This window comes from Mixophyes fleayi, chromosome 5, assembly GCF_038048845.1.
Source record: "Mixophyes fleayi isolate aMixFle1 chromosome 5, aMixFle1.hap1, whole genome shotgun sequence".
NCBI lineage: Eukaryota > Metazoa > Chordata > Amphibia > Anura > Limnodynastidae > Mixophyes > Mixophyes fleayi.
The window spans coordinates 210,017,640-210,043,016 of NC_134406.1; the positions used below are offsets into that span (position 1 = coordinate 210,017,640).

The window sequence follows — 25,377 nt, forward strand, 5'->3', positions numbered from 1 at the left end:
CTGGTATTTGCTTGGGTCCTATACACTGCAAAGTATCCCTATTTGCGGACGATGTATTACTAACACTAACAAATCCGGTCATTTCCCTCTCAAATCTTCTGCTGGAAATGTCATGTTTTGGAACATTGGGTATAAAATTAATGACACCAAATCTGAAGCTCTGTCACTTCATATGCCCCATCTTACCAGATAATAACTGTCTTACGACTTCCAGTGGCACCCTGATTCTATTAGATATTTTGGGGTGAACATAACCAAATACTACTCAAACTATTCGCACCTACTGGCATGTATCAAACAGGACCTTTCTAAATGGGAACCCATGTACATCTCCTGGGTGGGAAGAATTCAGGCTATCAAAATGAACATACTTCCTCGCTTCCGACATTTATTTCAGACACTCCCGGTACCAATACCTCATAGGATGCTGACATCACTCCAATCTGCATGTAACCATTTCCTTTGGAGAGGCAGGAAACCCAGATTGAGCAAAACATTACTTTCCAAATCCAAGGAAGTTGAAGGCCTGGGTCTCCCGTTAATACACAACTACAATCTGGCCACCCAATTTAGCCATATAATCTTCTGGCACATTAACCCAGGATTTATCTGGACCCATCCACTGTTCCCACTGGGTCACTCAGAATCAGTCTCCCGATGGTGGAAATTACACAAGGTTGATCGTTTCCTACATATTAAGGGGGGAAACAGCCTCTGCATCATACAAAGAGATTGGGGTCAAATGCCCCATCCCCCCCCCATACACACACACACACACACAATTTCAATACAAACAAATTCTACATTTCATACAGTCTCAATCCGATCTAAACGAGACACCCTACTCAATCTCTAATATACTCCTCCCCCTGTTTCCCGCTCCTTCCACCCCACTCCCCCATTTTGCAAAACTTAAAACCCCCTCTCCACTCTAAAAGTACATTTTCTATCAATCACATACATGTTTGTCCTATCTTATTCAGATACCATATGCAAGAGGCTCAAGTTGTCATTTTAAGATGCATTCCTGTTTTACTGTACCATTTGTAACAAGCTGTTGGACTATCCATTTGCTTGTATATCCATGTATTGTGTTATTGACACATCAAGCAGTTTTAAAATAAAAAGTTTTTTAAAAAAATATCATGATTGCATTGGACTATTTTGTTCCTGAATTGAGTGATATTTGATACTTTTAGTGATTACAACTCATATATTGTGCTGCAACACTTCTAAAACATTGTATTAATCATGTTTGCGATCACTATTTTTTTGTCCTAAATGTATTAGTTCTCTTCCGCTTCTGACATGAGTGAATACTCCCTTAAAATACCAGCAACTATTTCACATTGTGAAAAGAATTTCATTTTTGTCATTATATATTTGTGGCCAAAAATATTGGCAACATTTTTTCAAATAACTCGCTATTACCATTAAACATAAGTTGAAATTAACAACTGTATTTGGTGTCCACAATTCTTTTTCTGTTAGTATTATTTAACCTTTGCTTTTTTATTCTGAATTTAATATTGTATATCCTTTTAAATCAGAAAAAAATAGCATTACCAAAATTATTGACACTGTAGACTTCGGTAGCACAGCCTTTGGTCAAAACACTGCAATCAGCCATTTTCTATAGCCCATGACAAACTACCTGAACCTCTCTGCAGTTTGGTTCACCCTTCTTGTGCAAACTACTCCAGCTCTTCCAGATTTGAAACTAACTAACTGCTGTTTTTAGATCTCTCCACAGGTGTCTATGGGTATTCAATTTGGACTTACTGCTGGCCACTTCAGAACAGCCCCTTTGTCTTGTCTTGAATGATTCCTGGATGCTTTTTTGCATTGTCCTGCTGGAAGACCCATGACTTTCAAAGGAGACCCAGCTCTCTGACACTGGGTTCAACATTAGTCTCCAAAAGGGCATTATAATCTCCAAAGTTAATGATTCCATGAACATGTTTAAGACACTGGGTGCAGTCAGCAACCCCAAAATATCACTGAATCTCCTTCAAGTTTGATATGGAAGGTGTTCTTTTAAAAAAAAAAAAAAAAGCTTCACTTGACTTTCTGTATACATAGAGATGATGTGCTTTACCAAAAAGCTCTAATTTTGTCTCATCTGTCCATTGAACATTCTCCCAGAAGGAATTGTTCAGGTGTATTTTTGCAAACTCCAGTTAGGATTTTTTATATCACTCCCTCAGCTACAATATAGTTTCCTTTTATTGGGTTGTAGACGGATTTTGCGAATCGAAACTGTTGCACCTCGTGTTTGAAGGTCAGCTAGAATATTTTTGTCAGTTAATTGAGGTACTTTCTCTACCATTCGAACAATCCAGCTTTGCAATCTTTGATCAAGTTTTCTCTGGTGGCCACATACTGTGAGATTATTTACAGTGACATTGACTTTAAACTTCCTAATAACAACACACCCAGTGGAAACAGGAACATCAAGTCTCTGGATATTAATTTGAAACATTGAGATTGTCCATGGTTTGCTATAAATTTCTGTCTCATCTACTCTTTCTTTTTCTCCATGCTCATTGAAATACATACAGTGACACAAAATATGAGAATGAGTCCAGACACACTACGGGCTATATTTACTAAACTGCGGGTTTGAAAATGTGGAGATGTTGCCTATAGCAACCAATCAGATTCTAGCTATCAGTTATTTAGTACATTCTGCAAAATGACAGCTAATATCTGATTGGATGTTATAGACACCATCTCCACTTTTTCAAACCTGCAGTTTAGTAAATCTACCCCCATAGGTGTCTAAAAATGCCAATAATTTTGTATGACCCATTTAAAGATTTCTGTGTAGAATAAGCCATGACTTAGTAAATGTTTCTGCTTTCTGTGTTCTATTCCAATGCAAACCAAATAAATACTTATGTGGATATAAAAATATTTTTAATTTCAATTATTATCTGGAAGAAATGGTGCATTATTAGAAAAAGTGCAAGGTACCAATTTTATTGGCCATGACTATAGTTGACTTCAGCTGGTTTTGAGCATTTGGACATGTGTGTGTTTTTTCTAGTAATTATTATGATTCATAGTTTACCCTTATGTATCTTTTAAGTATGCATTAATATATTGATAAATCTATTTACAATAAATATTATACTTACATGTTAGAACGAGTTCATCAATAGGGGATTAATAATATTTTAGGTATGCTATTATTGCTAGATTTGATACTTAATTAGGTGTGCTGCATTTTGTTCTGTTTTGTCTATTGTGGGAAAACAGACTTTTTTTTATTGCTGCACCTAGTTGTTGATGTGCCTTATAGGAAGTATTCTCTTTTTCCTTTGTTTTCTTTCACTATACTAACATGCATGATATATATATATATATATATATATATATATATATATATATATATATATATATATATATATATATATATTTGTTTTCCTTTCAGCTGTATTTGCTTCATTCTTCACAGTTTGCTCTCTATATAATGGAATATGTATTATCGCGTTCACTGAATATGGGAAAAAGAATGTGTAGTTTTCACAACTGCTCTTATGGGCCAGGAATTCATGATGAGCGTATTCAGCAGTGATTTTACCAGTACCTGGAATGCATTATTCAGGACAAATGAAGTCATTATAATCGTCTCATATTGATTTAGCATTCCACAACCATTCTTATCTGACAGTAAGTAGGAAGTATTCCAGCATCATTATTTTGACTAAACTTTTATTTGTATGCTTTTTCCCCCAATTCTTTTGGAAATGTAATATATAAAATAGGAATGTTTTGCATTGCAGTAGATCTGTTTTAGACTTGCTTTTATTCTGTTGACTGAATGCGACAGTTTCATCTTTTAATTTGTTCCATGCAATATTAATAATGCATAGCTATTGCCCTACCCACAAGCCCCTGTACTAATCCTGCTTTAAAGCAACTGTAACCATAAGCTGTATATATTTGAGTGAAGGTGAAGGGACAGTGTTGCCATTCACTGAAGGACATGTTATCATTCCTCTAAAGTCGGCTTTATACCCTGCCAATTACACAGCTGAGTGATGGGCTCTCTAACTCATTCATAGTATCCAAGTAAGATTTACAAGTGCTATTTTTTTTATGTGAGTAAGCTGTCTATTTTTCTGCCTAGCGCTTTTCGAGGTATACGTCTAGCATGTTTCAACATGCACATTTATTTACATTTATTTACCTGCTTTGAATACTGCTTCTTTAATCAGCACCTACCTGTGCACAAACCTGAAAATAGAACCATAATAGCGTCATATCAAAGTCCAATCGACTTCCACTTTAGGACTGCCACCTTAAAATGCTATGTTTTTCTCGTAAACACTACTTAGTTTAATCTCATTTATGTCTTAAATTAATTATGAAATTGTGTGATCATCAGGACTGTCTTTTCAATGTGTCACTTATGTGTGTTGTAAACTTTTTTTTTACATTGGTTCGAAGTAAAGTTCAAAATGTTATTTCCCAAAGACTTGCAAATAAATGGTGCATAATTCACCCAATTGAAAGTCAAGGGTCTAGATCCAATCTCTGATACTATAGAGTTGATTGTGCACCCCACTGAAAAACAGAGGGTGTCCTTGTAAATGCAGCTTTACCATCTAGGTATCTCATTTATATAATGTTATACAGCCAAACAAAATGTCTTTATTTGCATTTTGGTCTAAACGTAGATGTCATTAAACACTAGGAAAAAATGGATCTTTACCTGCTAGCAGTTGACAAAACTAATATGCCTCTGGTGTTCACCTGGTACACCCGCAAGAATGCTTTGGACTTCACTGCGTGAAGCATGCAGGTCGTGACCCTTAAAGCCAGTCATTAAGATGGAATCACAGAGGAGAGTAGTGGACTAGCCGTATCAGAACTAAAATGGACAATAGAAGTTCCAAGGTGTATTCAGAAGAATAGTCTGGGGAGCCCAGGTCAATCTTGAAGATTCAAACAGAACCAATACATGAGTTAGAAGTCAGGAATTGGTCAAGTCAGCAACAGGATATCCAACAGAACTAGGAGCACCAAGACACTAGAAGCACTAGGGACCACACCAGTTCCCTAGAGGAGTGATGTAATACTCTGGCACTGGATCAGTGCTTAGGGGTAGATTTTTAGTAAATCCACCCCTAAGAACTGCACTTTACAGTAGTAAAAGACTCCTAATGACTGCCTCATTCTTACTATGATCAGCAACCTTTTAACTGTAAATAAAGTTTTATATTTATATATCTATATATATATGTATATATATATATATATACTTATATATGTATATATATCTTAATATGCGTATATATATATATACACACGTGTGTCTATATATATATATATATATATATATATATATATATATATATAGACACACACGTATATATATACACACGTCTATATATATATATATATATATATATATATAGATGTGTGTATATATATACATACGTGTGTGTCTATATATATATATATATATATATATATATATGTTTAAACACGTATATGTGTATATATATATCTGTATATAGATATAGATATATATATATACACATATATTTATATATATATATATCATCATCACCATTTATTTATATAGCGCCACTGATTCCGTAGCGCTGTTCAGAGAACTCATTCACATCAGTCCCTGCCCCATTGGAGCTTACAATCTAAATTCCCTAACATATACACAGACAGACAGACAGAGACTAGGGACAATTTTGATAGCAACCAATTAACCTACCAGTATGTTTTTGGAGTGTGGGAGGAAACCGGAGCACCCGGAGGAAACCCACGCAAACACGGGGAGAACATACAAACTCCACACAGATAAGGTCATGGTCGGGAATTGAACTCATGACCCCAGTGCTGTGAGGCAGAAGTACTAACCACTTAGTTACCGTGTGTGTATATATATATATATATATATATATATATATATATATATATGTATATATGTGTGTGTGTGTGTATATATATATATATATATATATATATATATATACATGTGTGTGTGTGTGTGTTTATATGTGATGATACAAGTGTGATAACCCTGTTGCCATTCTGTTTCTCATCTCTCACATAATCTGGATTATAGCAAGTACTTTTTATAACCCTTGCTTTTGTTCCCCATCTCACCAGACTACAACTGCATTGTCTAATTACATGTTGCTAAGGGGACATTGTAGCTCAGTGTAAATATGTATATCGTGTATTGCATATTGATGACTTGCAGTAAGGTTGTTATTTATTGTCTATAAAGTGAAGCCAGGGGGATTATGGGTAGGGATCAGGTTGCAAGATGCTGGAGTGGGAAAACGAATTAGTGTCCATTGTTCTCACCAGGCTAGTCCAGACAGGCCATCTAATAGGGGAGGTTCTGTGGAAGGACAGCTCACCTTCACTCCCCTCTCCATGCCCCTTAGTCCAGCACTGACCAATGGTTAAGAAGAATAGACCCAGGTGTCTGCCCAGGGAGGGGAAAGACTGTGGAAATTAGACCCGAGATACAGGGCCTGATTACCCCGAGGTCTAACTGGGCTACAGCCCATTGGCCTCGGGCATCCAAGGGGCCCTTCAAAGTCCTCAGCAGCATTATTGATCGGTCCGGGGGCTGCTTAGCACTTCCACTGCAGTCATCCATCCCCGGCGCTCAGTAATCTGTTTACTGAGGAGATCTCGTGAGAGTAACACTATGATTCTCACTCTTGCGAGATCTCCTCAGTAAGGAGCTTACAGCGCGCCATGGAAGGAGGACTGCAGTGTCAGGTAAGCGCTTGGGGGGCTTACGGGGGATGGGGGGTGGCTCACAATGGGGGACTAATGAGGAAATAGAGTCCCCCTTAGCCCAGGGGCCTCCATTCCCTTAATTCGGCCCTGCCGAGATATAAGGAGCCACTCCAGGGGGGAGGGGTGTGTTCATACTGGGATTTCATTCATGAAGAGTGTAAGATCTGGTTTTGAGTTGTCGTTCTCTACTAGAGTCTATATATGCAGCTGAGAGAAATCCATGGGTCGTGAAGTCTGGAAAGCCAGGCGACTATAACTCCTTAAGCTAGTGGGTAAGGGACAGATGATGTGGTAAACCTGTACAAATCCTAGAAATTACTGGGTAGACTTCCCTGGCATAGGAAGGCACTAGTGGGTGGCCAGCCAGCGTGAAGTGGGTAGCATTGGGCCAGAAAACCCGGTATCTTCACAGTATATATATATATATATATATATATATATATATATATATATATATATATGCTTCTGCTGTGTTTTAAGATATGTGAAGGACACAGAATAATCTATGTATCATGTTCTTGTTCCACCATAGATAGGTAAAATAATTGTTTAAAAGACACTAATGGAAATGTCATTGTTTTTAGTGTATACTAAAATGGTACATGTGAGGGAAAAATAACTGACCTATTTTAGCCCAAAAAATCAGATAAACTTCTCCTGCATTCAGTTTTAATACATGTATATGTTTCTCACTTTTACCTTTAATGCCCTTCACTGCAAAAGTACAGATGAACAAACCAATTTCAATTAGTGAACGATTCAGTGACTTTGAGCGCAATATTCACGAATGAGGAAATCGATTTATCTGTCAGCTAAAACAGCATTTTTTTAACAGAAAATTCCTATTCAGCTAGGTTTTTCCACTTTCAGAGCCATCTTTGTTTCTCACTGGTGTGAATAAGGTCATGTCTGAGAAAGAAAAACTTGTAGAAACAGTTCATCTCCCAGCTGGTCACCATAGGAAATCAGTAGTGCAATGTGTGTTCTGAATGTAGCAAGCTAAATTGAATTGCATATATATGTCCACACAAAACATTAATTTCAGTACAGTAAGCAAGTTCAACACAGCTCCAGAATTTAATTACCATGCCCAAGTAAAACAAAACATATAAAATTTATTAATGCCCAATGGCTAATTAAAATGTGAAGCAGTCAAAGTTACAGCATGAAAAGTGCAATTCAGCAAGGTATTAAATCTCCAGAAACGCTGCTGACAATGTTTTAGATTGTATTTGCTGAATTGGACTTCATGCCTGAGAAATATCTGACTTACATACTAGGTATATAACTAATAAAAATTGTATGTGATGTGCAAAAACAAAAGGAATCGACATTTAAACAACAATATCTGAAAAATAATGCTTGCAAATACACTTCTCGCTCTTACTCTTAGTTACGCTTTTTGAGTCTTCTGAGATACCAACATGGTTCTGTGGGTGAAGCAAACTAGTTATTCCAACAGAGAACAATTATTCTTCATAGGGATTTTTTCTTGCCGCCACTGTAGCAAGTGGACTTATAATTAAATTATTACAGCTATTAGCTTTATATTTATTCTGCGGTGAACCTTGTGCAGAAAGGGGACTATATTTAAAGGATATCCACTTTGATTTATTGTTGTAAAATTCGTTGTTCGAACCTTTTGGCAGGATTTAACTGTATTTTTCGGTTTCTTTCCCAGCTATTACCAGTGAATACTCATTCCGACAGTGCCAGTGATTGCATTATATTGTTTATCATTCTCTTTTTAGGCATGTTTCCAGTTGTCGAAATGGGGCATATATACGGTGGTATGTCATACCATCACTTATCCTACTGTCTTCATTGTAAAACTATCAAATTCCATTTATTAGCATTTTCATTACATTTTCCATAGTGCCACTTTTAAATTTCTTCTTTGACCACTGCATGTTTCAAAATAGTATTCTTATTGTTGGCATTCATATTTCTTTTATCATGTCAACACTTGCCTGTTTTTTGGTAAACAACGGGTACCACAAATTTTCTCTTACATATTCCTCTTTCTTTCTCTATGAATCTATCAATAGTTTTGAAAAGCATGCTGGCAATGTTGAAGAACTGCATCCTCCCTGCCTATTTTCAGTTTGTAAAATGAATTTAAGAAATTTGGGATTTTGCATTACATAGTCATGGCTCATGCAGTCTTGCAAATATAGCAAGTTATATTTTCACCAAGTTGGAAGATTACATATCAAATAATGTTGTGAAAATTCATACAACTTTGTAATAATACAAGAGCATTTCTAGAATGATATGGTCTATCTTATGTGCAATGTTCTTCCTTGACACTGTAACTATATTCTCTGTGTCTTAGTAAATGTACAAGAATGCCTGTATTAGTAGGTTAAGCTGTTTGACTGGAAGCCACCAACAATATTTGTGCCATTTACAGATATTTCCTATTTACAATGGTTACTTCTTTGGAGTATAAACTGAAATCAATTTAGTTATCAAGAAAGTATTTTTTGGTGACTGTATTTTTTTGTTGATATGGGAGGCAAAGGTTCCCCCCAGTAGTATTGGAATGAAACAAGGGACACAGGGCTAAAACTGCATAAACTTGTGGGATTGTTCTCTTTACTTGCGACTAAAGGTTTTGCCACCATAGCAGACTAGTACTAGTAGTGTAGGAAAGTAATACCACAAAACCTTCAAAATGCTAGGCACTGTGCTTCAGTGAAATGGGTTTTACTAGATAAATACTTTGAGAGACAACTGGTTGCTAATAGGTTAATTAGACAATTGCACTAATTGCTAGAGCAGCATATTATCTAGACAAATCAATTACAATACTTTTAGTGAAATTATACCGATTTTTTTCACACAAAAAACAGTAGAGATGCATCAAGGATTAATCCAGCGTGTTCAGGTTAGATACTTTAAAAGAAATGACTGTAGGTCACTTTAAAAGACGGAACCCAAAGTGGTAAATTTTAATCTACAGGGTTAAGTGAAGTTTCAGTTGACACATGAAGCTTATTTACTTGTACAAGATAAAAACAACAACAACTCTGCACAATAAATTATTTCCAGTGTAAAAATCTCACCCTGCAACTGTAGGTTTAAACAACTTGCCATTCTCTTCTTAGCAACTATTTTAGGCAGTTTAACAATAGAATCATACTTCTGATGCAATATAGGCAGACTCTTGTGGCAAATGATTTATCTCTATGTTCCTTGCACACTACATCAGCTAGCAGATAACTTTAAATACAACAGATTTGGCTGGAATAAACTCTTCCTTCAGACAGCAGCATAACCTCTTAATAGCAATCTAACAATCCCGGTCAGAGGTTTTAATAACACAGTTTCATGTCTCACTTAAATAATTTGAACATAGCTTCGGCAGCACATATACTAAAATTGGAACCATACAGAGAAGATTAGCATGGCCCCTGCGCAAGTATGACACGCAAATTCGTGAAGCGTTCCATATTTTTTCATGCCTAAACTCCCACCGGTCGGCTACCTCTCTTTCTCATCCCTTCTTCCCTTCTCCCCCTTCCTCGACTCCGTCTCCGTTTCTCCCGTCTCTCTATCTCATCCATGTGTCTGTCTGTCTTCCCCTCCCTTTAGATTGTTTGCTCCTTTGAGCAGGGCTCTCCTACCTTCTGTTTCCATCACTTTTAACTGCGCTCTCCAGCTACTCAGCTCACCTCCTCTCCTCTCAGTCCCTCTGCCCTCTGTCTCCTCTCGCTTCTCTCCACTCCCCTCAGTGACTCTCAACCTGTCATCCGTGCCCACCCTCTTGGGCCATAGTTACCTGCCTATACTCACTTTTCGCCTCCCTCCCTCTCTTTCATGCTGTGCCTGAGCCCCCAGAGTTATAGTGTTTACTGTTACTTGTACTGTGCTGTTTCACCTTCTACTGTGCCATTGTTTGTCCTTGTACGGCGCTACGGATACTTTGTGGCGCCCTATAAATAAAAATTAATAATAATAATAATAATAATAGCAAAGCAAAATAATCTTATCTGTCTGTTAAGAAATAGGAGCTCTTCTATTTGTTTTATCTGTCATCTGTGCAATTACTGCTACTACTATGTGTAGGATCATTCCTGAAGTTCACTGATTCAGCTGGTTGCTAGGCAAATATTTACAAGCTTCACTCAGCTCTCAGTCTGGCAGCCCCAGGTGAGCAATCCTCTACCACACTCATGTAGTTAATCATCCTGCAGTTCTGATTGGTGCTGCTGCCTTTATAAACCTCTTTCTGGCAGCATACCAATGTTGGTGATAGTTCCTGCTTGACCTAGTGTGCCTTGTATCTTGACCTATTCTACTATTAGTGTTTGACCCAGATTGTTTAAAGGAATTGCAGAAACAGATTTGCTCTCATAACTCTACCTGCCCTGCCCATGGCTTATTTAAAGGATTCTGCTGTCTTCTCTGCTCCTGATCCCTGCCTATCTGACTCTGAGTTCTGCCAAATACATTCTAGTTGCTCACTATCTGTTACTGTGAGCTGTTCACTGCATCGTACAAGTGGCAGACCACTCTGCATTAACTCTTGCCTGTATGGCTTAGAGTTCTGCTATTTGCAGTCTGGTTGCTCACTACCTGCTGTTGTGTACTGTCCACTTCATCAGGCAAGTGCCAGACTACAAAGCATTAACTCTTGCCTGTATGGCTCAGAGTTCTGCTAATATATCCTGGTTGCTCATTGCCACCTACTGTGTTCCATCTGCTCCACAGCGAGGTGCCAGATCAAAAACTGCTACTACCTGAACCTTGGGGGTAACCGAGTACTGTGGAACGTAACAAGTTCCTTTGAAAAGGGGCTGCTATAGATGAATATCTTGCAAAGCACTACTCTGTCCTGCTGACATCTCATGGGCAGTTGCAGTCTAGGTCTTTTCCTGTACTATAAAGATGCATTCTTCTGGGCTGGCTTTTACATCTGGCTTTTACATACTTTTGCTGCATACATCCCTCAGGTTATAATTCAGCAACAGCTCTCAATGGCTCTTGGTGGGAAGATTCTCATTATCCCTTTCAGCAGTAACATCACAACACACTAGAAAGTCCATTTATGGCTCCATTCTCTTTGCTCCATGACTCCCCAGAATCCTTCTAGTATATTCTGGCACCAAAATGCCCATTTTTGTGGGCTTTTGCAACTTGTTGCAGTGTCTAACTGTCTCTGCATGCTTCAAGAGCAGTCTGGGGCTCTAGTAGCCCAGGGCTGTAGTTTGAAGTTTGTCCACACCAAAATGGCTAATGCAATTTACATTGAACTTCCCAGAGGCACTGTGGAGAACTGTAGTTTTCTGAATGAGTGCATATAGTCTTGTGATTTGCAGTATATTATATATTCAAATGTAGCAAACAAAAAGGTGACAACACTAAATCTACTGTATTGGACTAATGTAATATGAGGATAATGATGATAATGATAAAATAATATATTTATATTGACAGATTATTATATACCGTTATTGAAGACAGATAGTTTGATATATTTTACCCCACTAATTGGAAATCAAAATCCCCAGGGTGTTGATAAAGAATTGCTAGTATGTACTGTGTTACACAGTGCTATTATGGTAACCTGTGGCAGAGTATTCGGAGTAAAAAGTGGGCTGATAGATCTTCCCACTTCGGCTGCTGCAAATAAATAAGTAGGTATCCAATCAGTATATGTCTGAGCTTGACTTAGCAGGGATTCCTCAGTAAAATAATTTACTCTGTGTCAGGATTCCAAAAGTGAAGACCATGGAGATAAATGTGAATGAAATTAAGTGGTTTATCTTGAACACAGGTCACACTGATAAAAATGACATGTGGTAAATGCTAATGCAGCTAACACAAGTCCATAGAAACAGTGAAACAGGATCTCTGGATACCCAGGTAGCTGAGGGCCCGAAGTGCTGCATACCTGGCCCAACAGGTTAAGTGCAGGTACAGGTAAGTCAGAGTAAGCAGGTTTGGCTGGGAAGCTGGAAACCCAGATTTTCCAAGTATGACAGGTGACTGCAGATGCAGGTTGTCTGGTTTGGCAGGTTAAGCAGGAATGTTGAAGACTCTGGTTTTCCAGGTTTGACAGGTGACTGCAGTTATAGGATGTGTGGATTGCCAGATAAAGCTGAAAAGCTGGAGACTCTGGTTTTCCAAGTTATACAGTGGACTGCAAATATTGAATGTCTGGAGCAACCGGATGATTCATGGGAGAATTAGGCAAAAGGAGAGTCAGGCAAGCCAGGTGTCAGAAGCCAGAAGATCTACAATAATACCAGGGAGTAAGCAAGAGAAAGATCAAAAGAAGCCAGGGTCTTGGTCACAAGAGGAGGTGCAGAGCATACCAACAAGCTAGAATCAAATGCCAGGGATGAAATCAGGATCAGCTCATGTGAGTTTTACACAGGGAGAACAGCAGCAGGGACAATTGATGAATTGGCCCAGATTGCTGGGAAAGGCAATCTCCTAAAGGCTAAACACAGTTGATTAGGATCCAGGAGTAATAATGAAGGTTTAACCCCTTGCAGGCAGGATAAGACAAAGGCAGTTCAGCAACTAAAGCAGAGATACTGCACTGCAGCCTGAGGTAGATCTTGACAATCTGATCAATTACAAAAGGAAAAATTCCTATTTGAACCTATGTGACTTGCTATACTGACAAAATAAAAATAAATATTAGATTTTATTTTTGATGCCAATGGATAACCTCCTCATGAAGTTGAGCAATATCTATTTATTTTCCTACTATCAGAAACTTTGTATGTTTACATCCATTCCTGTCCAATTGGAGCTTATTATTTAATTTCCATATCACAGGCTATCAGTATGTTTTTGAACTGTGGTAGAAAACTGAATGTCACAGCACAAACAAGGGGAGAACATATAACCATGATGATCACTCCCTGATCTGTATCAAACCAAGAGTCTGATAATTGCTAACCACCAGAAAATTATCATGTACTTAACTGAATGTGCTATGAATTGTAAACCTTTTATTTAATCTCTTGTATATTAGTGCCAGGTTTCCCCAGAAATCAGGGGTTTATACTTGCCTTGTTTTTTTTATATATAGAGCTAATATTATCCCTTTCATTTTGTCAAAAAATGCTCCCATACCCTTAGACTCTTATTTGGTATAAAATGCCACTCAGATCTCAGCACATGCTCCCCACATGTAATTCATACCTCTACACAAGCTCCCACTTACTGGCTAACCTAGTAGCCTAATTACAGTAAAAAAATACTTACCTGCAGCCTGGAGCCTACAGAGGAAGAAGAGATACAATTTCTTGCAGAACATACTGCATGGGTTGGGAACGCTTTCACGATTACGAGAACTCAAACACAGACAAGACCATAAAAAAAATGATTTGAGGAAAAAATGACTGGTGTGTTTAAACACTTAACCTGCGGGGTCCCGTCATTGCCGCTTTAAATTAAAATTCATGCAGATCGCACTGACTTCAGACACTACTGCCGGAGACCTGGCCATTGGGAAGGAGGTCCTGTCAGCCTTCTACTGCCATCGGATATCTGCAGAATCGGTTTTCAGGTAAGTCTGTGTAGATTCCAGTTGTTTTTCCTCAAACCGTTTTTTTTTGTAGGTCTTGTCTGTGTCGTAAGCGTTGAAGCAATTACCACCGATACTGCACACCCTCCTCTTCTCCCTCCTTTACCACCTTCTCTTCCCTTACCTTTGATGTGCTACTTGACCTCCCTACAGCATGATGCATAAACTGTCTGCACATGTTCAGGCTTATCGTCTGCTTTATGACATAGAGAATGCAATAGAGACTTTAATCTAAGGACTGCTGGTAAAGGATGGTTGGGTCACTGGTAGCCCAAGGGCAACCTGTTGACCATCACTGCCCCACACAATCTTGATGCTTAGCACAATTAATTAATTAATTGCTGATTCCAAATTTAGCAGTGAGTGATTTAATCATTTTTCCCCTTCCCTCTTCACAATTTTGTAATTGAGTGACACACCCCACTGTGAATTTTTGGCAGTATTCTATGTAAGGGAGCTCAATTGTGAATGAGTGAGTTTATAGAATAATTAGAATTAGAATAAGGAATATTAAAATAGTTGGACTTACAGCAACACTTATTTGAATGGATAAGCAGCATTAATAAATGCTGCTTTCTCCATTCAGGCAATTTTCTGGCACAATTAAAATAAAACACTGCTATTATGGTATAATATATTTTAATGAAAATTAGACAACATTGTTGAGCAATATTTTTCCTGTCTTGATCACTACAAATGCTTATACAGTTGTAAGATGCATTTGAGGAGTAGACGCTAATTGCTTTTCTTTTGTGTATTGCTAGAGATTAGAGACATTTTCAAAAAACTGTTTTATTAAATTTCATTTCATTTCATTCCACAGTTGGTCATGGAATTTCCTATGTTTCTCTCACAGAATTTGACCTGAAGTGTTCCATGCAGAATTATCTGCTCTTTCTGCCACTACATCACAAAGTAAAATGAATTAACACTGCCATCATTCCAGCTCAATTTATGGACTATAAATTCTGTGGAAGTGTAATTTACAAACAAAGAGTGGAATGACCATTCAGTGGAATGGTGAAGCAAAAGCAGAATTTGAATTGCTGGAACTGTGAAAAGAGTCATTTATAACACAATACATTTTTAGAAGCAGTTGGTAAAACCTATATTGCAATAATTGAATACAAGACTTATTTTAGTTAATATAGATCTTAGAAAGTCTAGGTGGACAGAAAGACAAATCTTGGGCAGTTACAAAAACATGTTCTAATTTGTATAATGTAAATTACATCTACAAAATTATTCACTTCATTAAATCTATTATTAATAAGTAGAGTAATGCACTACATAAAGAGCCTGATGCCGATTTGGACCCACATATGTTTGTTTAGCATAAAATATACAAATTGGTACTGTACATGCTCACAAAAAATGCATATGCAAATGCTCACATGCAGACTTGGACGCATCTTACACTTCTGCCTCCTTATGACTTGAGAGGCGGAATGGAGTTGGGAAAGGTATGAGCAAACACAGGAAAGGGCTCGTTAGCAAGGTAAGACATCTGTGTGCATCAGTTCAGTTGCCCAGCAGGTGTTACAATAAAAGGAAACAGATTATCAATAGGCTACCCTACCTAGACATGTAATGATGTGTAATAAGAATAGGGATTCAATGACAAGTGAAGAAAATCTATCCAACTTCACTTGTCTATTAATTTATACATTATTGTAACACATTAAATAGATACAAGATATTTATAACAAAATTTGGTATTATTTAAAACTCAAAGCTTTTTATTATTAAAATCACGTTTTAAGACACAGGAGAATAGAATGAAATTGCAGCATTTCTTCTTTGAACGGTTAAAATAACGTTACTGAAAGTAAAATTCTGAATCCTTTGAGTTAATATTAAGGACCTAGTATTGAAACAATTTTTCTACAAATAACATATATGCCTTAGGACAACTACTCACAAAAGTATTGAATGTTTAAAAACAAAAGTGGGATGACTGTCTTTAATACATATTGCAATTTTATGTATTAAGCATTTATTACATTATTTTGGGAGCACTAGCAATGTGCTTGTTTTGTACAATATGTAGACACAAAATGGGTACCATTAAAAGTATAGGATGAGACCCAACAACTGTCAGCCTTTTGCTGGTGCCAACCTTTGCTCTGCAAACCAATGTGCCTCTCAGCAAATGGATAAATGCAATCCATTAACATGTCCTTGCTCTACAAACTGTCTGACTTCAGAATTAATTATTTGATTTAAGATTAGTTTACTAGCATTCAAATATATAATCAATGATGGCTCCATTCACTTGAAGAGATTATTCAGATCACCACATGATCTCTTTTATCCTAGGGGCCAGAGAAACTAAAGATACCCAAAGTCAACTTAAAATCCATTGGCGCTCAAGCTTTTTACACCACTAATCATACTTTCTACTCTCTACTCTGCACATTGCAAGAAACATCCTCTTTTCTTCCAAACCGAAGCATTTTTTCCCATTGGTGAAAAGAACATAATAATATTAATAGTTAATGGTAGTTTTGCTGTAAATTTGTATTCCTTTCCTTTTGTACTGTGCTGCAGAATTTGTTTGCATTTATAAGTAAAGCACAATGAACTGTACTACATGGGTCATCATAGTGTTCCAAAAGTAAGTATCTGTACATGAATTTCCAAATAACTTAAATTCTGTAAAAGTATAAAGATCATGAAGATTTAATACCTTGAAGATACTTGGCTCAGTTGTGTTCATCTGTGAACACAATAGGTTGCTAATTTTTTACTTTTTATTTGTTACCAAACAATGGTTTATTGGTGTTTTATTTGTATTTCAAAAGTATCTAGTTTTGCAATTATGCCATTTGAATATATTTTAGCCAGTAATGAAAAACTTCTATATCAAGAAGTATCTCAAAAGAAAATGGAGTCACTGGGGGTAATTTGCAAACTGGAAAAAATGCAGAGGTGCAGCACACAATAATTTGCACAAATGTGAATGGCAAGCGCATACACCGGTGTTAATTCCACATTTTGATTTTCGCCTGCACAGGCATTTTGGACAGCAGTCTGTGACATGCGCAATGTATTTGTTATGTCAGAATATTGGGTTACATGCTGAAAAACTGAAAAAGTCACTATGGTTAATGTGTGTGTATATATATATATATATATATATATATATATATAGCAAATATTCTTCTTGTATGATGAAAGTAGAAACTGAAGGCATCACACCACCAGGCAATGAACAGAAATGTATTTGATTACCTGGTTTAAATATGGCAATACATATTCATTACAAGCATTTTATAGAAGTGTATGGACATAATTAGTCATTTTTAAATCAATCTAATATCACTTTGGTACAAAACCTGCAACACTGCTTAACTTTGCTAATCACATTTATGACATTCAAAAATATCAGCCTAAAAGTACAAGCATAAAAGTTCATGTTTCCATGGTAACTTGATTTCTTATTAGAACAGTAGAAAACTTGATTTCATTAAACCTAGTATATACAAGACACTGAAAATAAAGACCAAATTCAGATTATTAAAGAAAAGAAGGTAAGGAAAAAGTTCTGCAATGTAACACCTTCCAAAGCTATAAACAACTGCTTTTTTCAATTTATTTATTTAATTATTTATTTACACAGGGCCTGATTCATTCAGGAACGCAAATCTCGATATGTTTTGCTTTTTGCGTAAAATTGCTCTGTACATGCTCAGAAATGGACTATGCCAGTGAATAAAATTGCATGCAATTCATCTTCTAATGCAAATCACACTTACTACCACCTATGACTTGAAGAGCAGAAAGAGGGAGGGATGGGATGGCTGAATGTAGTAAAAGTACAGTAGATGAGTTCCCATGCAGATGCGGGCTATTCAAATTCAGTGGTACGCCGAAGTACGGTCATTTTCAGATGTAAGGTTTGCACTGGCTCCAGGGCAGGTGTAGGTGGCGAATGATAGTAATGACCAAACACGGCATTCGCTCTCGCAATGGGACGGTTGACAATTCATCTGCACACCTGACAGCATTCATCTCAGCAAATAATAAGGCATGCAGGTGAATGCCATTGTGTCATTTCTCTTCAAAATAAAAATAAAAATGTAAATAATGATGACTGCTTACTTAATAGAGATAGGTGAAACTTCACATGTTCGTCTCAGTAGCAGCAAAAAGTATTGTCTTTCAAAAGCATGGCATACGTTAGCATGTGAGAATGATTCAAGTTGTCTTACTGACCCTTTTTTAAAATGTCGGTCAGTGTGAACCTTGAAAAATACACCAAATCAATTTACAATTTACAGTGAAGTATATTGTTTCAAATGTTTAGACATAGTTGCAGACATTAGGCAACGCGGTTTTATGTTTTAAAATGTTAGGCCTGTTTAGCCTATGTGAGCCAGTTTATACATAGTCGCCAATTGTATTTCCATGTTTAAAAAATGTAAATTAATGTTTTTTCATACTGCTTTTTACAAAAGTTTTTTTGTTTGTTTTTTTGACACACAACATTAAAAAGTTTACATATGTGGATAGACCAAGCTTTGTTAGCTAGAAGTATGTTATGTGTATAATGTGTAATTTCAAAGGGGACCCCAAAATTTAAAATGCATAAAATAATTTTTTACAATATTGCCATCCATTGGTGGAAGAGACCGATGTTGCTCGCCTGGAAAAAGATGACATCGATCCTAGTCTTCCAGATTCACAAGATTATTCAGCCTTCAAGGCATATGTGATTTCATATTACTTTCCATGAAGCTTTTTATTACATTGTTTGTATTTAGAGCACTTGATATCTGCTAAATATCTGCTTCTCAATTGAGGTACCTAGCAACAGCTTTTAGCTGGTACAAAACCTACCTCTGTAAACAAATGTGCCTCTCGGTATATTGATTAATGCAATCCATTAGCTGACCCAAGCAACCAATAAACCAACCTTCATAAGTAATTATTAGATTTAAAATTTGCTTACTAACATTCAAAGTTTTAAATAATGAATCCCGGTAAATTGACTGATGGCCACTATCCCCAGATTTTTCTTCCCATCACAGGTACCTATTCCACTTCACTTTACTCCTCTGCATCTACAGCTAACATAATGGAAGAAAAGAATAACTTCATAACCTTGTATGTTTTTGTCCATAACATCCAAACTTCATATCTTTAGCTTGATGGAAAGTTTACATAACTTAACTTTGTTACTCTCCAAGGGAGCATCACAGAAAATATCCAATAGATAGAAAAACTGAGAATTTCATTTGTAAAAGACAAGTGGAGATTAATTTTTAAAACACAGGTATATTTACTTTGATAGTGGTGGTTGTTCAAGTTTATTTAGTGACAGCATTACACACATTTGAATAGCTAATGCATCTATTCTGACATGAAAGTAACCAGGGGGGGATTGTTATGCGGTTGGGGGAGGGTTTTCACTGGTATTGATTTGTCCCACATCTTGCATCAATTTGTCATTTCTGCAAGCCAATGCTGTGTTCTCCAGAGGACTGAGGTCTAAGGATGCCACGGGACCACCGCTTGTCCCTATGACATGTCTGCAGTGGTCTCTCAGTTTGCCCTTAATGCTTGTTAAAGTTTTGCCACTAGTTGGAAATGTTCAAAGGAGCAATGAATATGGCAAAAAGAAGTTTAAAATACTGTTGTATACACATATATATATATATATATATATATATATATATATATATATATATATATATATATATAGCCATAATCAATTGTTTACACTTACAACAAGTTGAAATGTAAGCTTCAAAATATTTATTGCTATATTTATAAAATGTATTGATTTTGGTATTCCCATGACTTGCACAAAAGTTTTGTGTTTGACAATATAGATCAAAAGTGGACATTTCAGTAATGTAGTCAGAGCACAATATAATAATAATAAAAAACAAAAGTGCACATCCGCTTACTGTTACTTGACCTCAGTCACACCCTTGTCCACCACCAGCTGCACAAGGAATACCACCTTTCATTGGGCAATATTTGGTTGCAGATGCTTGTGGAAGAGGATTGGCTTTGCCCAGCCATCTTTTCATCTGAAGACATCTTATCAAAGCAGACATTGTACCAAATATACCATATAAATATATAGTTTCTAGGTACATATTGGTAGTTAGAGACTAGATCACAATATGGCAAAGCACTAACATTGCCTCTGCAGCTTTATATGGTGCCTGCAGAGGCGTATTCACTCCACCATTAGTTGTATGTGAACACTCTGGCATTCAAATGGCACTATTTGCCTTGGTGCAGCCCACTATTGTGATTGTGTGATTGATTGACATATGCTCCACTTAGAACAGGTGAAAGGAAAGACTTGATATAGAAGGGATTCATGACTTATGTGCTCACTTCCACACATGGCCTAAGAACAAATCAGTGAGGAGAATGTTGAAAAGTCTCATTCATCCCAAAAGAAACCCCTGAAGATGAATGTTTTAGAGAATTTCTATTAATGCAGCAACTCTGAACTCTGCTGAGACAATAAAAAATGGGCCACATAGTGACAAGATTTGTTTACAAAATGTCATAATGTTGTGAGGTTAAATTGTTTTGTTTTCTGCAGAGGAATTACTGAAAACAGAAAAACAGAAGGAATATCACTAAATATTTAGATTATTTAGAAATATTTAGAAATATTTTGAAAGACATTACAGTTTTTTTTTATAGGTTGGTTAAAATGTTTGATAGGTTAGTTACGTGTTTGATTTTTTTTATATTTGCTAAAAAATCTTTCTATTTTACAAAAAAACTTTGCATGTGTGTTATTTTTTAAACGAAAATTTGTAATAATGTGATGAGATCTTTTCTAAAGGATTTTTGCATATGATGGAATAGTGCACAAAAAAGAGAACAAGATAATACAAATTTGACTGACCAGCCAGCTGCTCCAAGCAATAAAGCCACAATTTTTAACTGAATGACTAAGCTTAAGTGACAACTATCTTACAGTCTGATGCCAGCACTCAGGTCTGCCATTAAGAGTCTGCAATGAAGATCTATAACATTGTCAATCTTACATGCTATAAGTAAAATTATATATAACAGTAATAATGACCAGTAAGATTATTATGCTAGTTATAATTTACATCAACTTGTAATATATCAGTAAATAACTTACAATATACCAGTAAAGATTTTCTGCATGATGAAAAATGCCAGTAATAATACCCAGGGATATCTAGCATGCCAGCAGCAATGATATAATCTAAACATCTAAGACATAAAATGCAACATATAATGTTTGGAAAGGTCTAATCTGCATGATATGATACCAAGCAATGTGATATGTCATTGGTAATGGTCAACCAATAATAATATGCCAGTAACGATGCCCAGCAAGACCTAATGCAATTATTAATGACCTGTAAGATCTAAAATTCCAAGTATAGTCCATAAGAAAGATCTATTATGTCAGTGACAATGCACTAAAATAAAAAATGAAAGTGATATTGCTCATTAATGCGCAGCAGTAGCAAAAATACCATAGAATAGTGCAAGTTGAAGTGATAATGCATATAAAGGTTTAATATGCTAAAATTGTAATGAAACGTGTGTTTAAGTATAGTGCTATAAGGTGCTTTTGCTCGTAAATCACATAGAGGAGCAAATAAAAATGCAATGTATTCATGAAGGAACATATTGCTTATCTGCCCTTGACCTTGGACGTGCATATGTACAAATTATATGCATTCAGGGGCTGACTGGGCTGGGGGTCATCTGCTCCCTGGGCCATTCCAATCATGGGCTACCTTAGGCTGGGTCAATGGGCCACTGAAAATTGTTTTCCTAATAGGCTGCTGAGTCAATGGCAATAGCCCACTGAAGTCATTGAAACTACACCAAAATCTGTTAACAATGTCCATATTGTTTGTGACATTTTGATTTGACTTCCTGTGACAATGTAGAAGATAAACATTACATTTTATTATTAGTATTTTTATATTTGTATTCATATTTTACATTTCTGTATATATTCCATATACTCAAACATTTTCAAAAAGGTTTATTTGTGTATTTCTATATTTTTTGTAAGTATATAATAAAAATATTTGCAAACTTGGATGATAGATATGTGCAATTTTGTAAAACTTATATATAGATTAGGCACTCATGGATGCACACATAGCTGTTGAAGGAAATTTTCTCTTATATTCCCACAAATTGAATGGTTTACATGTAAAATACAAAATACAGCAACATAGTGTAATAAATTCACTAATATCTTTCTTCCTCCACAAAAGAGGGTCCCAGATAATTTCACAATAAGGATAAAGGATTTTCAATGTCCACTGGTGATAAAAGGTGATAGTTCAACAATCATGTGTCCTGTGCCACCATCTCCCTTTCACCATAATGCTTACAAGATGTCTTCTTTCATATAAGTGATGTATATTAGTCACACTTTGTCCTCCACGTGGATTGTAAATAAATGGATTGTGTCCACTCTCATCAATCACCATAAAAAATGGAAAAACTTTCTAGTATATTACCATTTTTAATTAAAAATCATAAAAGCATAGAAAGAAACATACATGATAAATAATCATAAAAACCCTTTAATAAGGGTTGATATCCCCTACCAGAGGCCTGGAGTTTAAGCCACCTATTTTAAGAGAAAAATTGGTAAGGAGTATGATGCCGGAAAGCATCAGTAGACCAATTAGAACTAAAGGCTTCCATCGATGTGGTCTATGTATGGCGTGTAGAACATTTATGTGGAGCAAAAGTAAAATCAGTGAATTTAAAGTTCAGGACAAAATTTGTAAGATTGAACAATTTATCACATGCCACACCAATTATGTGGTATATATTGTTGAGCGTGATTGTGGTCTAGTGTATGTTGGACGTATATGACACTCTCTGAAAATCCACATTAAAGAACATATAGCTAATATCAAGAAAGGATTAAACACACATTCTTTGTCTCTCCATTTCAAAACGGTACATGCCTGAAATGCTAATCATAATCATAATCAGCTGATTTTGAGCCTATATGTACTGCTTTATTTGCAGGAGACAGATGGAAATACAAAATGAAAATGGCCACAAATACCAATCACTTTATTAGTAACATACTGTAAGTATCAAACACTCACATTAGTCTAACTATTTAAAAATTATTAGCAACAGAAATATGCTTCACTAGTGAAACCTCAGACATTTGTCATTGGACAAATTTGAAATTAAAGTTAATATAAAATAAGGATTGATGTATGCATTATAATTTTTACAATCATACTCTAATTTTATCTATTAACTAAATCTAATTGCAACTGATGAGATAATAAGAAGGAGTTTCTTACTTTCTTTAGTGTATTTAAAAGATGTATCCAAAATTCCCAACACTGCCCACTCTGGAGACAGTGGGACAAAGTTTACTAAGTTTGTTTTTATATATTCCTTAACTTGAATCCAATATCGCTTTATATATCCACACTCCCTTAAACAGTGATATAGTGATGCATCCTTTTTATAACACTATAAACATTTTGAAATATTACTGATCCCTATATTATGAGATCTTGTGGGTGATATATAGCCCCTATAAAATAATTTAAAAAACATTTCACGATATGTACTCGCAGTTAGAGTGCAGTAATATAATAATAGAAAGATTTATATGTGGAAAATGTATCAACTATTTAGACATACCCGTTTGTCTTTCAATATCATAGTGAGGTATCCGTAAAATTTTATAATAATTTGAGAAAACCTTTTTAATAACTTTTGTATTACCCAGTGCAATATTAAGAGGTTAATCCCAATCTACCCAAAAAAGTTTAGAAATCCCATAGTGTTGCACCTGAAGAATAAATAAAGTAGGAATATTAATAAAATCAAATTTAGCACATATTTCAGAGAAACAACACTTTTTTTCATTCTGGATTAACAACATCTCTTATCATATGGGCTCTTTGCTACCCCCTCTTTGAAATCCCAATTTTCCAAAAAAGGCAAAAATAGCAAATAGCGATACTGAGATCCCCGTTTACTTCAAATTCTATGCCATATTTGCCAATTAACAAACAACAAGGGATTTTCCACTATTTTCAAAGGAATATCTGTTCGAGACATGTGCAAAAAAATCTAAGATCTATGCGTGGAATAAACTGTTTTTCTATTTTTGTATTTGTATATGTACTCTGATGTTTAAGCCAATCTCCAAGATATCTGCAGATTGCAGCTTGATTATATAGAGTTATATTTGGAAAGTTTAAACCTCCTTCTTTTTTAGTCCTCTGTAGGATCTTCAGACTAATTTTCATTTTTTTACCTTTACAAATAAAATTATCGAAATATTGAGTTTACATTTTTTTCATCTTTCACAGATATGAGTATTGGTAGCACTTGTAAAGGGTACAATATTTTAGGAAAAGTGATCATTTTAATTAAATTTAGCCTTCCCACGAATGAAAGGTTCAGATGTTGCCATGATTTTAACTCCAAAACTACATCCTGGATTATACGATCAGTATTTAATTTATAAAGTTCTTCTACATTCTGAAGGTTTCATCCTAATGTCATAGCCACTGACTTATCTATATTTATAGTAAATCCAGACACTGGCCCAAATTCATTTACCTTGTCCAATATAAATTGTAAACAATATTGTGGATTAGAAATATGTAATAACAAATCATCTGCAAATTCTGTTAATATGATGTTGGAATCACCAATTTTTAGACCTTGAAAATCTTCCATTTGTTGAAGAGACCTAATAAGAGGATCAACGGCTAGATTAAAAAGTGAAGGGGATAAGGGGCATCCTTGTCTGTTTCCTCTAGACATATATATCGGATCCCCACATTTGTTATTAATCACCAACTCTATACAGGGCGTTTTATACAAATATTGAATACATTTTGAAAAAAGAGGGCTAAATGTACGTATTTCAAAGATTTGTTGAAGGAAGACCCCAGATATTTTATCAAAAGCCTTTTCTGCGTCTAAACTTAATATATTTTTATTATCTTTGTCTACAGTGTATGTTATTACTGCTTTCAATGCTGTTCTTATCCCTTTGACTGCATGTC

The 25,377-nt window shown here is 35.8% G+C and overlaps 1 non-coding gene across 1 annotated transcript; it reads left to right on the top strand.

The window, feature by feature from the left end:
* Positions 1-10,144: 10,144 nt before the first annotated feature.
* On the top strand, positions 10,145-10,247 carry LOC142159715 (U6 spliceosomal RNA). Its single transcript, XR_012692976.1, has one exon. It is a non-coding gene; the product is annotated as a U6 spliceosomal RNA (small nuclear RNA).
* The last annotated feature ends 15,130 nt before the right edge of the window (positions 10,248-25,377 follow it).